We start from the raw sequence: 12,458 nt of genomic DNA, 5'->3' as shown, positions 1-12,458 counted from the left end.
GATGCATGGGGGAAAAATAAGTAGCCGTAGCTGTATTCTCTTAGTAGCTCAGGTGTTCTGGAATCATTTAATTCACAGCTGACAGGAGATATATTTTAACTGATGTATTTTCTGTTCTTAGGATTGGGTAAGACCCTAGAGGTCATCTTATCCAACACCTTCATTTTACAGATGAGGAAACTGAGGCCCAAAGAGGTGATATAATTTATTTAAGATCCCATCAGCAAAAGGAGACATACTTGGCACTTGAAACCAAGTTGTCTGCTCCAAAACCAATGTTGGCTTTTTTAAAAAAAACTATACCATGTTTCCTCAGTTTACATTTATGAAATAGAGATAGGATTTATTCCTGATGTTTGCAGATCCCACGTGAGTGGGAGAGAAAGCGATAGTTGATTGTTGTTGTTCAGTAGTGTCTGACTCTTCATGACACCATGGACCATTTTGTCCATGGGGTTTTCTTGGCATAGATTCTGGAGTGGTTTGCTGTTTCTTTCTCCAGTGGATAACTAAAGCAAACAGGGTTAAGGGACTTGCCCAGGGTCACACAGCTAGTAAGTGTCTGAAGCTGGTTTTGAACTCAGATCTTCCTGATTCCAGGCCCAGTGCTCTATGAATTGCCATCTGGCTGCCTCCTATGATAGGTAATTAGTTTGAGCTATTACATCATGATATTACAAGGTATATTTGTAGAATGTTATCTATTCATGGCAATCTATAAATTCTACCCAAAGTTTTAAGTGGTTCTTTTGCTTAAGAAACTCATGTAATCTTATAAGGAAGCTATATGATTTAGTGGATAGAGTGCTGGATTTGGAGTCATTAAGACATGGGTTCAAATCTTACCTCGGACCCTAGACAAATCACTTAATCTCTCTGGGCCTATTTCCTCTTCTAATGAATGAGGGAGCTGGACTTGATGACTACTACAGTCCTCCCAGCTCTAAATCTGTTATCCTATAAAATCCTATAAAATTAGCTCATATAAATATGATACTGTTCATATTTGATCTGCCCCTTTAAATGTTCATATGTCTTTAATCAGATAATTATCAAGCAGTATTTGTGGTAAACTTATTAAAATTAAAATCCTATATTAGGAACATAACATTTGACTTCTGAAGTCTTAATGTGCTTTCAGGGGGAATTATAGAATATGATGTCCACTACTAGGTTCTATAATGCCCACTTCAGCTTCTATGACAGCTGCTAGTAAGCCACTTAGTACCACAAAAGCATCAGCACTTGCCCTCCTGTTATTCTTCTCCCAGCCATACTTTCTATGTTTGCCACTAGATATTGACTACCTTAATTTACAAGAAATGCTACTTATGCTGAAGCAGAGAAGCCTATATATTTGAGAAAAGTTATCTGAAGTCACTAGGAAAAGGACTTTATGGAGGAATAGTCATAAGGAAGAGATATCTTAAGAGGCAAATTGGAAAGAGTTAGAGATAAGTAATTTATCAGTAGTAGAATCAGGCTTCTAATACAATTTAAATCCTCTTATAATTCTGCAAGTCCATGGGATAGCCCTGGTTTTTTGGAATGGGATCTGAGAAAAATGAGGACATTGTTAGAATTATGGTGGCAGTCTAAAATAATTTCAGCAAAATTTTCTAACCCTTCACTTCAAGTGACATAGGGAGGGTAGAATTTATTATAAGACTGGCTCATATTGGACCCATTGTAAGGAATTCTGGGGTACTGAAAAGGCCTTACTAAATAGTGGGGTTTTGTTTTGTTTTTTTCTGATAAGGCATTCATATAATATGAACTTCTGAGGATAGCATTGTATTATAAAACAATATAGTAAAAATGTGTGTGGGGGAAAGAAGTAATGTAAATAGAATTGTATATTATGCAGAAATCTAGAAGCTATAGATGGGAAAGCATAGTGGCAGCAAGCATTTGAGTGAAGATTGGTGAAGCCAAAGACATGGGTGGTTGTCATTGGAGTAATTAGATCACCTGGGCAGAGAAAGTAAATGAGGAATTTGGGAAAACAATCAAGGCTTAGCACAGAGTCATAATATTGAAGTGGTGGAAGACTTCAGTTATCTGAACATCCATAGCTTGCTTTCTGTGCCAAAAGCAGTGGAACTAATTATTTCTTGACTTGAATTAATGATAACTTCATCCTTCAAAAGATAGAGCTAAGAAAGGGAAATTTCATTCTGGATTCATTCTTTCCAAGGAAGAGCTGGCAGCTGGAGTGGAAATGTTAGGAAGTTTTGGAGGAAATAACCACATCATCTTAGAATTTTTAGAGGAGAGAAAAGCTGATAATAGTCTTACATACTTTGTAGATTCGAGGAGAATGTATTTCAGAATTTAATTTCTGAGGAAAGTCACCCTAAGAAAAATGAGAATTTCTCAAGAATTAAATTATTTAGATACAAAGAAACAATTCTGATAAAGAACAAAAAGATAAATTTTCTAAAGACATTGATATACATGCAAGGAGAATTGCTGATCTATACACCCTGCCTTCAAGGAGCTTATATTCTGATAAGGAGAGTTACCAAATGTGGGAAGGTGTACTTTTGGGGCAGATAATAAGGCCTGGTGATATAGCAGCCTCAGTAATAGGGTAAATGATAATAAAGTGATGTAGAACTGGTCAGATACTATTTTGCTTCTGTTTTCCCTGCTAGAGGGAGTGTGGTGTAGTGGTGGGTGAAGCCAGGAAGACCTGGGTTCAAGTCCTACTTCTGACGCATATCGGCTCTGCTGGACCAGACAAGTTGTTTCATCTCTTAGTGCTTTAGGCAACTCTTTTAAGACTAGAAGTTGCAGAGAAGTTGCTGACTCTACATTATGGAGAGAGTTTACTCATCTAGGAATTTTCTGTGTCAGTGAAATCATATTCCTATCGTTTTCCTGACATGTAGAATGATATTTTTGCTAGAAAGGACATAATAAAAATGGCTAATAGGGAGTTGATACTTAAAATAAATAGAGAGTAAGAAAGGATTTGCCTTTTATAAGTTTGTAGCTTGGAGCAGATTAAGCACCTCCTAGCTTATCTAAAGAACTGGCAGAAGTTTTGACTGAGCTCTTGTTCACTGATCACTGAGAGGGAATTGGAGAATGGAATGTATTTTCCTGGTCTTAAAAATAGGAAGGAGACTAGAATCTGCAAATTATAGGAAAATGAACATGACTTGAACTCCTGGCCAAGTTCCAGAATATTTTATTAAAGATAAGACTAATGAACATTTAGATAAGGAAATGATTAATCAGTAAGCATTTATAAAGTTCCTGCTCTGTATCAAGAGCTTAGTTTACTAATACAAAAGCAAATAGTATCTTCTCTCAAGGTGCTTACATTAGTTGCAATGGATAGTTAAAAAGAGTTAGAAGAGCTTCATTAAGAGCAGGTCTTGGTTGACTAACCTAATTTACTTTTTTGATAGGGTTATTACACCAGGTAGTCATTGGGACAGCTAGCCAAAGTAAAAAGTCAGTTTAGAATATAAATTATTTTGTGAAATCTTATAAAAAAGGATGAAAGAAACCTATGAGCAGCATCATGTCATAAAACAGAGAGAAGCAATGGAAGGTAAAACACTTTGGAAAAAAGCTTGATGAGATATACAGATAAGCAAGGACAGTAGCAAACAAAAGAAAAAATAGAAAAGTGGAAAAGATCTGTAAATATTTTAATAATAAACTCTTTCCAGTTTTAAGGACAGCAGATCAGCTGCACTTGGCATCTTACATCTCATTCCCATCCATGCTTGTTATAGAGGAGGTAAAAATGCCAGTAGACAGAACAGAGATGGGAGACTAGATATACCTAGAGGATTTCCCTGCTGCAAGTTTAATAGTTGTGAGAGTATTGAGGGATAGTGGAGAGAGGGGAAGATACCAAAGGTTTGACAAAGAATCTCAACTTCTATTAATACTGAAATAAGGCAACTGAGATAACATTGAAAACCACTTGCCTGTATATCTTCTTTTCTAGCTAGATAAAGATTCTTGGGAGAATCTTCTGCATATTTGATTTAGTAGAGCAAGATGTCACCTTCACGGCTCACTTCTGATAAAGGATTGAAAGTTTTATGCTGTAATATATTTGTAACAATCTGTAAATCTTTCCCCAAATTTAAATAGGTTCTTTTGCTTAAGAAACTCGTGTAATTTCATGAGTAATCAATGTGGCATAGTGAATAGAGTGCTGGACTTGGGAGTCATTAAGACCCAAGTTTAGAACCTGCCTTGGACACTTAATTGTATATTATTAACCCTAGGCAGGTCCCTTAACCTTTTTAGGATTCATTTGTACATCACAGTCATTCAGTATTTCTTGAAAGATGTCAATCAGAGATTGTACAGCCTTGTACAGTGATCTCCTCTCCTGATCATAAATGTGATGAGGTATAAAATAGGGAGATATATTCTCCACTGTAAAAGAGAAATCCTTCACAGAGCTTAACTAGAAGAGGGATTTTCTGTGGATGGTTTTTGTCCCCTACATGCTCCAATTTGTGGATGACTGGTGGTTGCGTTAAGCCTCAGAGCATTGTAGAGCCTCCTGGATGAGATCCTTAATAATTCAAAAGGCCTGCTCAGCCACATAGGAAAACCAAGTACATGAAGAATGTCCTTCCTCGATTATGACATACTGTTGGATAGACAGCCCATAAAGGTTGTCCATCATTTTGTGTATCTGGGGCACAGTACAAATGGACATCAAGTTGGGTCCAAAGAAGAGAAGAAAAGTTTGCATTGTCTTGAAGGAGTTGCAAGGAACTTTAATGATCCCAAACTTCTCCTAGAAACAGAGGTGCTTTTTAACATCAGTGCTGTGTATGGCACTGAGGCATGCAACACAACAGTTTCTGAAAAAAATTAATGGTAAATATTATATAGAGGACATTGGAAAGGTGTGTGATAATATAATCAGTGGGGAACTTTGAAGAACAGGAGTAAAAACAATGTTATCAGATAAATGTATGATGGGAAAAAGTGCCCTGTCATGTGTGACAGAGAGGAATGACAGGTAGATAGTCCTGTTACACACAAGATGTCAGGAGGAAGTAAAGAAGGCCTCCACTAAGTTGGGTGAACTCCCCAGGCTAAACTTAATGAAGGATATGGAGAAAGGTATGCCCTGGATGGGTAAATGTAAATAGGTTACGATTTGCAGCGTTGGAAGGAGTATCCAAATTTGTGACATGAATTTGACTACTAGAATGGTAAACCAGGGGAATGCTTTAGATATAGTTTACTTAGTTATTAGTAAAGCCTTTGACAAAAAATCACTTCATGCTAGTCTGATGGGAAAGATGGATAAATGGGGGCTAAACAGTAGTTTAATTAGATAAATTCAGAATTCATTGAATAGCCAGATTCAAAAAGTAATTATAAATTATTTCTTGTCATTTGTCTTTGGTGGATTGTACCAGGATTTGTGCTTGGTCTTATGTTTAAAATTTTTGTTAATGCTGACACAATAGCTGTCACACTGTATGACAAAATTCAAAAAGATCTTGACAAGCTAGTCTCTCTCCACAGCTTCAGTACTGTATTACCAACTAATTATTAGACATTTCAAATTCTGTGTCCCAGAGACATCTAAAACTCAAAATGTCCAAAACAGAATCTTTCCCAACGAACCCACTTCTCTTCTGAACTTATTTCTATTAAGAGTAGTACTATTATGCTTCATTTTTGCAATTGTGTTGTTTTCCCTGACTCTTCACTGTCCCTCATATTCAGGCACTTGCTAATCTTGTTTTTTCTCCACAATCTTTCATCCATCTCCTTCTCTCTATTCTTGTGACCACTCTCCCAGTTCAATATCTCATCACTTCTCACCAGGTCTATCCTAATTGCAACTTGCTGACTCAATGGAGAGAGTCTTGGCCTTGGCGTCAGGAAAATCTGTTTGAATTCTGCCTTGGGACACTTATTAGGTCTGTCACCCTGGGCCTGAGTTTCTCCTCCGTAAAATGAGGATGATAATAGCATCTGCCTCATAGGACTGTTGAGAAGATCAAAAAAGATAGCATGTAAAGAAAGTGCTTTTGCAAACTTTACTATATAAATGCTAAGTCTTGCCCCATTCCCTTTTATTGTCTTCACAGCTGACAAAGTGACTTTACTGAAGTGCAGGTCTGAATATGTTACTCTTTTATTTAGTAAATTCTAGTGGCTTACCTATCACCTCTAAGATAAAATATGTACTCCTCTGATTGACATTGAAAGCTATTTAAACAAACCATGACTCTAACTTAACTTTTCTAGCTTTATTACACATTACTCCCCTTCACATGTTTCACAGTCTAGTTAAACTGGCCTTCTTAACATTCCTCATAAATGACATTCCATCTCCTCTCTCTGTGTCTTTGCATGGCTCTCTCTCATATCTGGAGTGCTCATTCTCCTCATCTCCCCCTCCCTACTTTCCTTTAAGATTCATCTCAACAGAAGTAAGTTTAGAAAACAAAAGAACCAGAACTTACTAGAATTACCACATTAAATTTATTTTATACTCATAATGATTCATAGTTTAATATACAATTCTCTTTTGGTTCTTTGCATGTGGAAACAGTTTGTTGATGTCTGTTTAAGTTCACAATAAAAAAAGTTTTTAAAGACGCAGGCCAATGCTGCCTTTTACATGAAGGTTTTCCTGATCATCCCTGTTCCTAGAACTGCCTTCTCCATCCAAACAGCTATGTATCTGTTTTGTAAGTACCTACAATATATGTATTTGATTCCCCTTGGAGAATGTAAGCTTTTGAGGGCAAATATTAACTGCAGTATAGCAGGAGCTTAATAAATGCTTGTTTATTGACTGATAGAAGCTTGGGTTCAGTTGAGTAAGATGAAGTTGAATTAGGGATACATATAGTCTTACATATGGGTTCAGACTTTACAAGTAAAATATGGGGAAGGCTTAGGTAGGTAGCAGTCTATATGAAAAAGACCTAGGGTTTTCTAAAATAAAGATAAATTATTATTGATAAATTTTGTTTTCACATTGCGTAAATTTCTTCTTGTATCCTTCTGCTTGCTTCTTACCAAAGAGCTATGTCACATAAAAAAAGAAAAAGAAGGGGGGAAAATGAATAAAACTAATACATAGAAAAAAAGTTGAAAATATGTTCAGAGTTTCACACCTTTGGACCTTCTACCTCTGCAAAGGAATAGGAGGTGTCTTCTCATTTCCCTTGTCTGGGACCATGCTTATGATTTTGCAGCATTCATTTTCAGTTGTTTTGTGGTGGTTCTTTCCAATTACATTGTGGGTAGTCCTTATAAGTCTTGTTTTCTTGGCTCTGCTTACTTCACTTTATATTAGACACCATGTGAAGATAGCTAATATTTTAGGAAGCATAAAGAAACTAGCGTTCAGGACTGGGGAAATGACAAATTTTGTGAACTTTGCCATGGTCATACTGTATCTTCCATATTGTGTTCAGTTCTAGCTCCACATCTTAGGAGGAATGTTTTGTTTTGTTCTGTTTTTTAAATCATTTATTTATTTTTAGTTTCCAACATTCACTTCTGTAAGATTTTGGGTTCTAAATTTTCTTCACCTCCCTCTCTGCCTCCCCCCCTCCAAGACAGCATGCAGTCTAATACAGGCTATACATACACTTTCCTATTAAACATATTTTCGCGTTAGTTGTGTTGTGAAGATGAAATAGAACTAATAGGAGAAACTATGAGAAAAAAGAAACAAAAAACAAAAAAAGAGCAAATGTTATATTTCAATCTGCATTCAGACTCCATAGTCCTTTGGGGGGGGGATGTGGATAGCATTTTCCAATAGGGTCTTTTGGAATTGTCTTAGATCCTTGCTTTGCTGAGAAGGGTTAAGTCTATCAAAGTTAGTTATCGCACATTGTGGTTGTTACTGTGTACAACTTACTGGTTCACCATCATATATAAGTTTTTCCAGGTTTTTCTGAAGTCTGTCTGCTCATCATTTCTTATAGCACAATAGTATTCCATTACATTCATATACCACACCTTGTCATTCCCCAGTTTATGGACATCCTCTCAATTTCCAATTCTTGGCCACCACAGAAAGAGCTGTTATAAATATTTTTATACATGTGGGTCCTTTTCCCATTTGTTTGATCTCTTTGAGATACAGCCCCGGAGGTGCTATTGCTGGGTCAAAGGGTATGCACATTTTTATATCCCTTTGGGCATAGTTCCAAATTGCTCTCCAAGAATGGTTGGATCAGTTCACAACTCCACCAAGAATGCATTAGTGTCCAATTTTCCTACATCTTCTCCAACATTTATCATTTTCCCGTTTTGTAATGTTAGCCAATCTGATAGGTGTGATGTGGTACCTCAGAGTCATTTTGGTTTGCATTTTTCTAATCAATAGTGATTTAGAGCATTTTTTTGGTTGGTTTTGTTGATTTTGTTTTGTGTTTTTTGATTAGGCAATCAGGGTTAAGTGAATTCCCTGGGGGTCACACAGCTAGTAAGTGTCAAGTGTCTGAGGCTGGATTTGAACTCAAGTCCGCCTGACTCCAAGGCTGGAGCTCTATCCACTGCACCACCTGGCCGCCCCAGCATTTTTTAATATGAATAGTAATTTAGAGCATTTTTATATGACTGAGCTTTAATTTCTTCATCTGAAGACTGCCTGTTTGTGTCCTTTGACCATTTATCAGTTGGCTTGTAATTTGACTCAGTTCTCTGTATATTTTAGAAATGAGGCCTTTATCAGAGACACTGGTTGTAAAAATAGTTTCCCAGCTTTCTGCTTCCCTTCTAATCTTGGTTGCATTGGCTTTGTTCATGCAAAAATTTTTCAGTTTAAGGTAATCAAAATTATCTGTTTCACATTTCATAATGTTCTCTATCTCTTGTTTGATCATAAATCCTTCTGTTTTCTGTAAATCTGAAAGGTAAATATTCCTTGCTCTTCTAATTTGCTTATAGTATCAGCCTTCATATCTAAAGCATGTACCTATTTTGACTTTATCTTGGCATACGGTGCAAGATGTTGGTCTATGCCTAGTTTCTGCCATGCTGTTTTCCAGTTTTCCCAGCAGTTTCTTTTCTTTTTTTTTAAATTAATTTATTTTGAATTATCAACAATCACTTCCATAAGCTTTTGAGTTTTAAATTTTTCTCCCCCTCCTTCCACTCCTCCGTCCCCTAGATGGTGTGCAATCTGATATAGGCTATATGTGTACATTCTTATTAAACATATTTTCACATTAGTGATGTTGTAAGAATTAGAACCGATAGGAGGAACCACCAGAAAGAGGAAACAAAACAACGACAGAAGGAAAAATATAGCAAGTAATATGCTTCGATCTGCATTCAAAATCCATATTCTTTTTCTGTCTTCATTTTCCATCACGAGGCCTTTGGAGATGTCTTAGATCCTTGTGTTGCTGAAAAGGGTTAAGTTTATCAATATTAGTCATTGCAGAACGTGGCCGTTATTGTGTACAGTGTTCTCCTGGTTCTGCTCACTTCACTCGGCATCAGACCATACAAGTCTTTCCAAGTTTTTCTGAAGTCCAGCAGTTTTTCTTAAATATTGAGTTCTTATCCCAGAAACTAGAGTCTTTGGGTTTATCTAACAGTAGATTACTATATTGTTGACTACTGTGTTTTGTGTATCTAATGTATTTGGCTGATCCACTGTTTCTTAGCCAGTACCAAGTAGTTTTGATGGTTGCTGCTTTATAATACAATTTGAGATCTGGTACTGCTAGGCCACCTTCCCTTGCATTTCTTTTTATTAATTCCCTTGATATTCTGGACCTTTTGTTCTTCTAGATGAATTTTTTTTTTCTTCTAGCTCTATAAAGTAATTTTTTGGTAGTTTGATCGGTATGGCACTGAGTAAGTTAAATTAACTTAGGTGGAATTGTCATTTTTATTGTATTAACTCAGCCTACCCATGAGCAATTGATATTTTTCTAGTTATTTAGATCTGACTTTATTTGTGTGAAAAGTGTTTTGTAATTGTGTTCATAAAGTTCCTGGGTTTCTCTTGGCAGGTAGACTCCCAAAATATTTTATATTGTCTACATTGACTTTAAATGGAATTTCTCTGTCTCTTGTTGTTGGGCTTTGTTAGTAATATGTAGAAATGCCAATGATTTATGTGGGTTTATTTTATATCTGGCAACTTTGCTTAAGTTGTTTATTATTTCAAGTAGTTTCTTTGTTGATTCTCATGGATTCTCTAAGTATTCCATCATATCATCTACAGAGAGTGATAGTTTTGTTTCTTCCTTGCTTATTCTAATTCTTTCAATTGCTTTTTCTTACTGCTAAAGCTAAGGTTTCTAATACAGTATTGAATAACAATGGTGATAATGGCCATCCATCCTTGTTTCACCCCTGATCTTATTGGAAATGCTTCTAGCTTATCCCCATTACACATAATGCTTACTGATGGGTTTAGATCGGTGCTGCTTATCATTTTAAGGAAGACTCCATTTATTCCTATGCTCTCTACTGTTTTTAATAGGAACGGGTATTGTATTTTATTAAAAGCTTTTTCTGCAACTATTGAGATAATCATATGATTTTGGTTAGTTTTGTTACTGTTACAGTCAGTTATGCTGATAGTTTTCCTAATGTTGAACCAGCCCTGCATTCCTGGTATAAATCCTGCCTGGTCATAGTGTATTATTCTCATGACAAGTTTCTGTAATCTATTTGCTAATATTGGATTTAAAATTTTTGCATTTATATTCATTAGGGAAATAGGTCTACAATTGTCTTACTCTGTTTTGGCTCTTCCCAGTTTAGGTATCAACACTACATTTGTATCGCAAAAAGAATTTGGTAGGACTCTATTTTCCCAAATAGCTCATATAGTATTGGAATTAGTTGTTCTTTAGATGGTTGATATAATTCGTTTGTAAATCCATCTGGCCCTGGAGATTTTTTCTTAGGGAATTCAATGATGGCTTGTTCAATTTTTTTTCCTGAAATGGAGTTATTTAAGAATGTTATTTCCTCTTCTGTTAATCTAGGCAATTTATATTTTTGTAAATATTCATCCATTTCACTAAGACTGTCAAATTTATTGACATACAGTTGGGCAAAATAGTTCCTAATTATTGTTTTGATTTCCTCTTCATTGGTGATGAATTCATTTTTGGTGATTTCATTTTTGATACTGGTAATTTGAATTTTCTTCTTTTTTTTTTTAATCAAATTAACCAAAGGTTTATCTGTTTTATTTTATCATTTTATTATTTTATTGTTTCATAAAGCCAGCTCTTAGTTTTATTCATTTGTTCAGTAGTTTTCTTAATTTCAGTTTTATTAATCTTTCTTAAGTTTTCAGAATTTCTAATTTGGTATTTAATTGAGGATTTTTAATTTGTTCTTTTTCTAACTTTTTTAGTTGCATGCCCAATTCACTGATCTCCTCTTTCTCTGTTTTATTCATGTAAACATTGAGAGATACAAAATTTCCTATAAAAACTGCTTTGGCTGCATCCCATACGTTTTGGTATATTGTCTCATTGTCTTCTCTTGGATGAAGTTATTGATTTCTTTCTATGATTTGATGTTTGCCCTACTCATTTTTTAGGATTAGGATTATTTAGTTTCCAGTTAATTTTTAGTCTGTCTTTTCATGGTCTTTTAGTACATGTAATTTTTATTGCATCATGGTCTGAAAAGGATGCGTTTAATATTTCTGCCTTTCTGCATTGTATTGTAAGGTTTCTGTGCCCTTAGTAGATGGTCATTTTTTGTGTAGGTGCCATGTACCTCTGAGAAAAAAATATATTCCTTTCTATCCCATTTGGTTTTCTCTAGAGGTCTCCCATGTCTAACTTTTCTAAGATTTCATTCATCTCTTTAAGTTCTTGTTTATTTTGTGGTTAGATTTATCTGGTTCAGAGAGGGGGAGGTTGAGGTCTCCCACTAGTATAGTTTTGCTGTCTCTTTCTTCCTGTAACTCACTTAACTTCTCTAAGAATTTGGATTCTGTACCACTTGGTGCATATATGTTTAGTATTAATATTACTTCATTGTCTATGATACCTTTTAGCACAATTTAGTTTTCCTTCCTTATCCCTTTTAGTCAGATCTATTTTTGCTTTTGCTTTATCTGAGATCAGAATTGCTACCCCTGCTTTTTTTACTTCTGCTGAAGCATGTTCTGCTCCAGCCTTTTACCTTTACTGTGTATCTCTCTGCTTCAAACGTGTTTCTTGTGAACTACATATTGTAGGATTATGGTTTTTAATCCACTGCTGTCTGCTTCCGTTTTATGGGAGAGTTCATCCCTTTCACGTTCAGGGTTATGATTACCAACTGTGTCATTCTTTCCATCTTATTTTTCTCCCTTTTTATCTTTTTCTCTCTCCTTTCTCCCTTTTCCTCCTCACCTGTGTTTTGCTTCTGACTACCACCTGCCTCAATCTGCCTTCCCTTCTATCAGCCTTTTTCCCCTTTTTTTCCGCTTTCCCCTCCTGCTTGCTTATAAGGTA

At 35.7% G+C, this 12,458-nt stretch overlaps 1 protein-coding gene across 1 annotated transcript in view; it reads left to right on the top strand.

The window, feature by feature from the left end:
- Nucleotides 1-12,458, top strand: part of NUP58 (nucleoporin 58) — a 69,806-nt gene that overhangs the window by 23,194 nt on the left and 34,154 nt on the right. The gene's annotated exons all lie outside the window — the stretch shown is intronic.

The sequence above is a fragment of the Phascolarctos cinereus genome, unplaced genomic scaffold (assembly GCF_003287225.1).
Source record: "Phascolarctos cinereus isolate Bilbo 61053 unplaced genomic scaffold, phaCin_HiC Scaffold_726;HRSCAF=1367, whole genome shotgun sequence".
NCBI classification, from domain to species: domain Eukaryota; kingdom Metazoa; phylum Chordata; class Mammalia; order Diprotodontia; family Phascolarctidae; genus Phascolarctos; species Phascolarctos cinereus.
The sequence above is the reverse complement of the archived record's forward strand: the minus strand, read 5'-3'. Positions and strand labels throughout refer to the sequence as shown.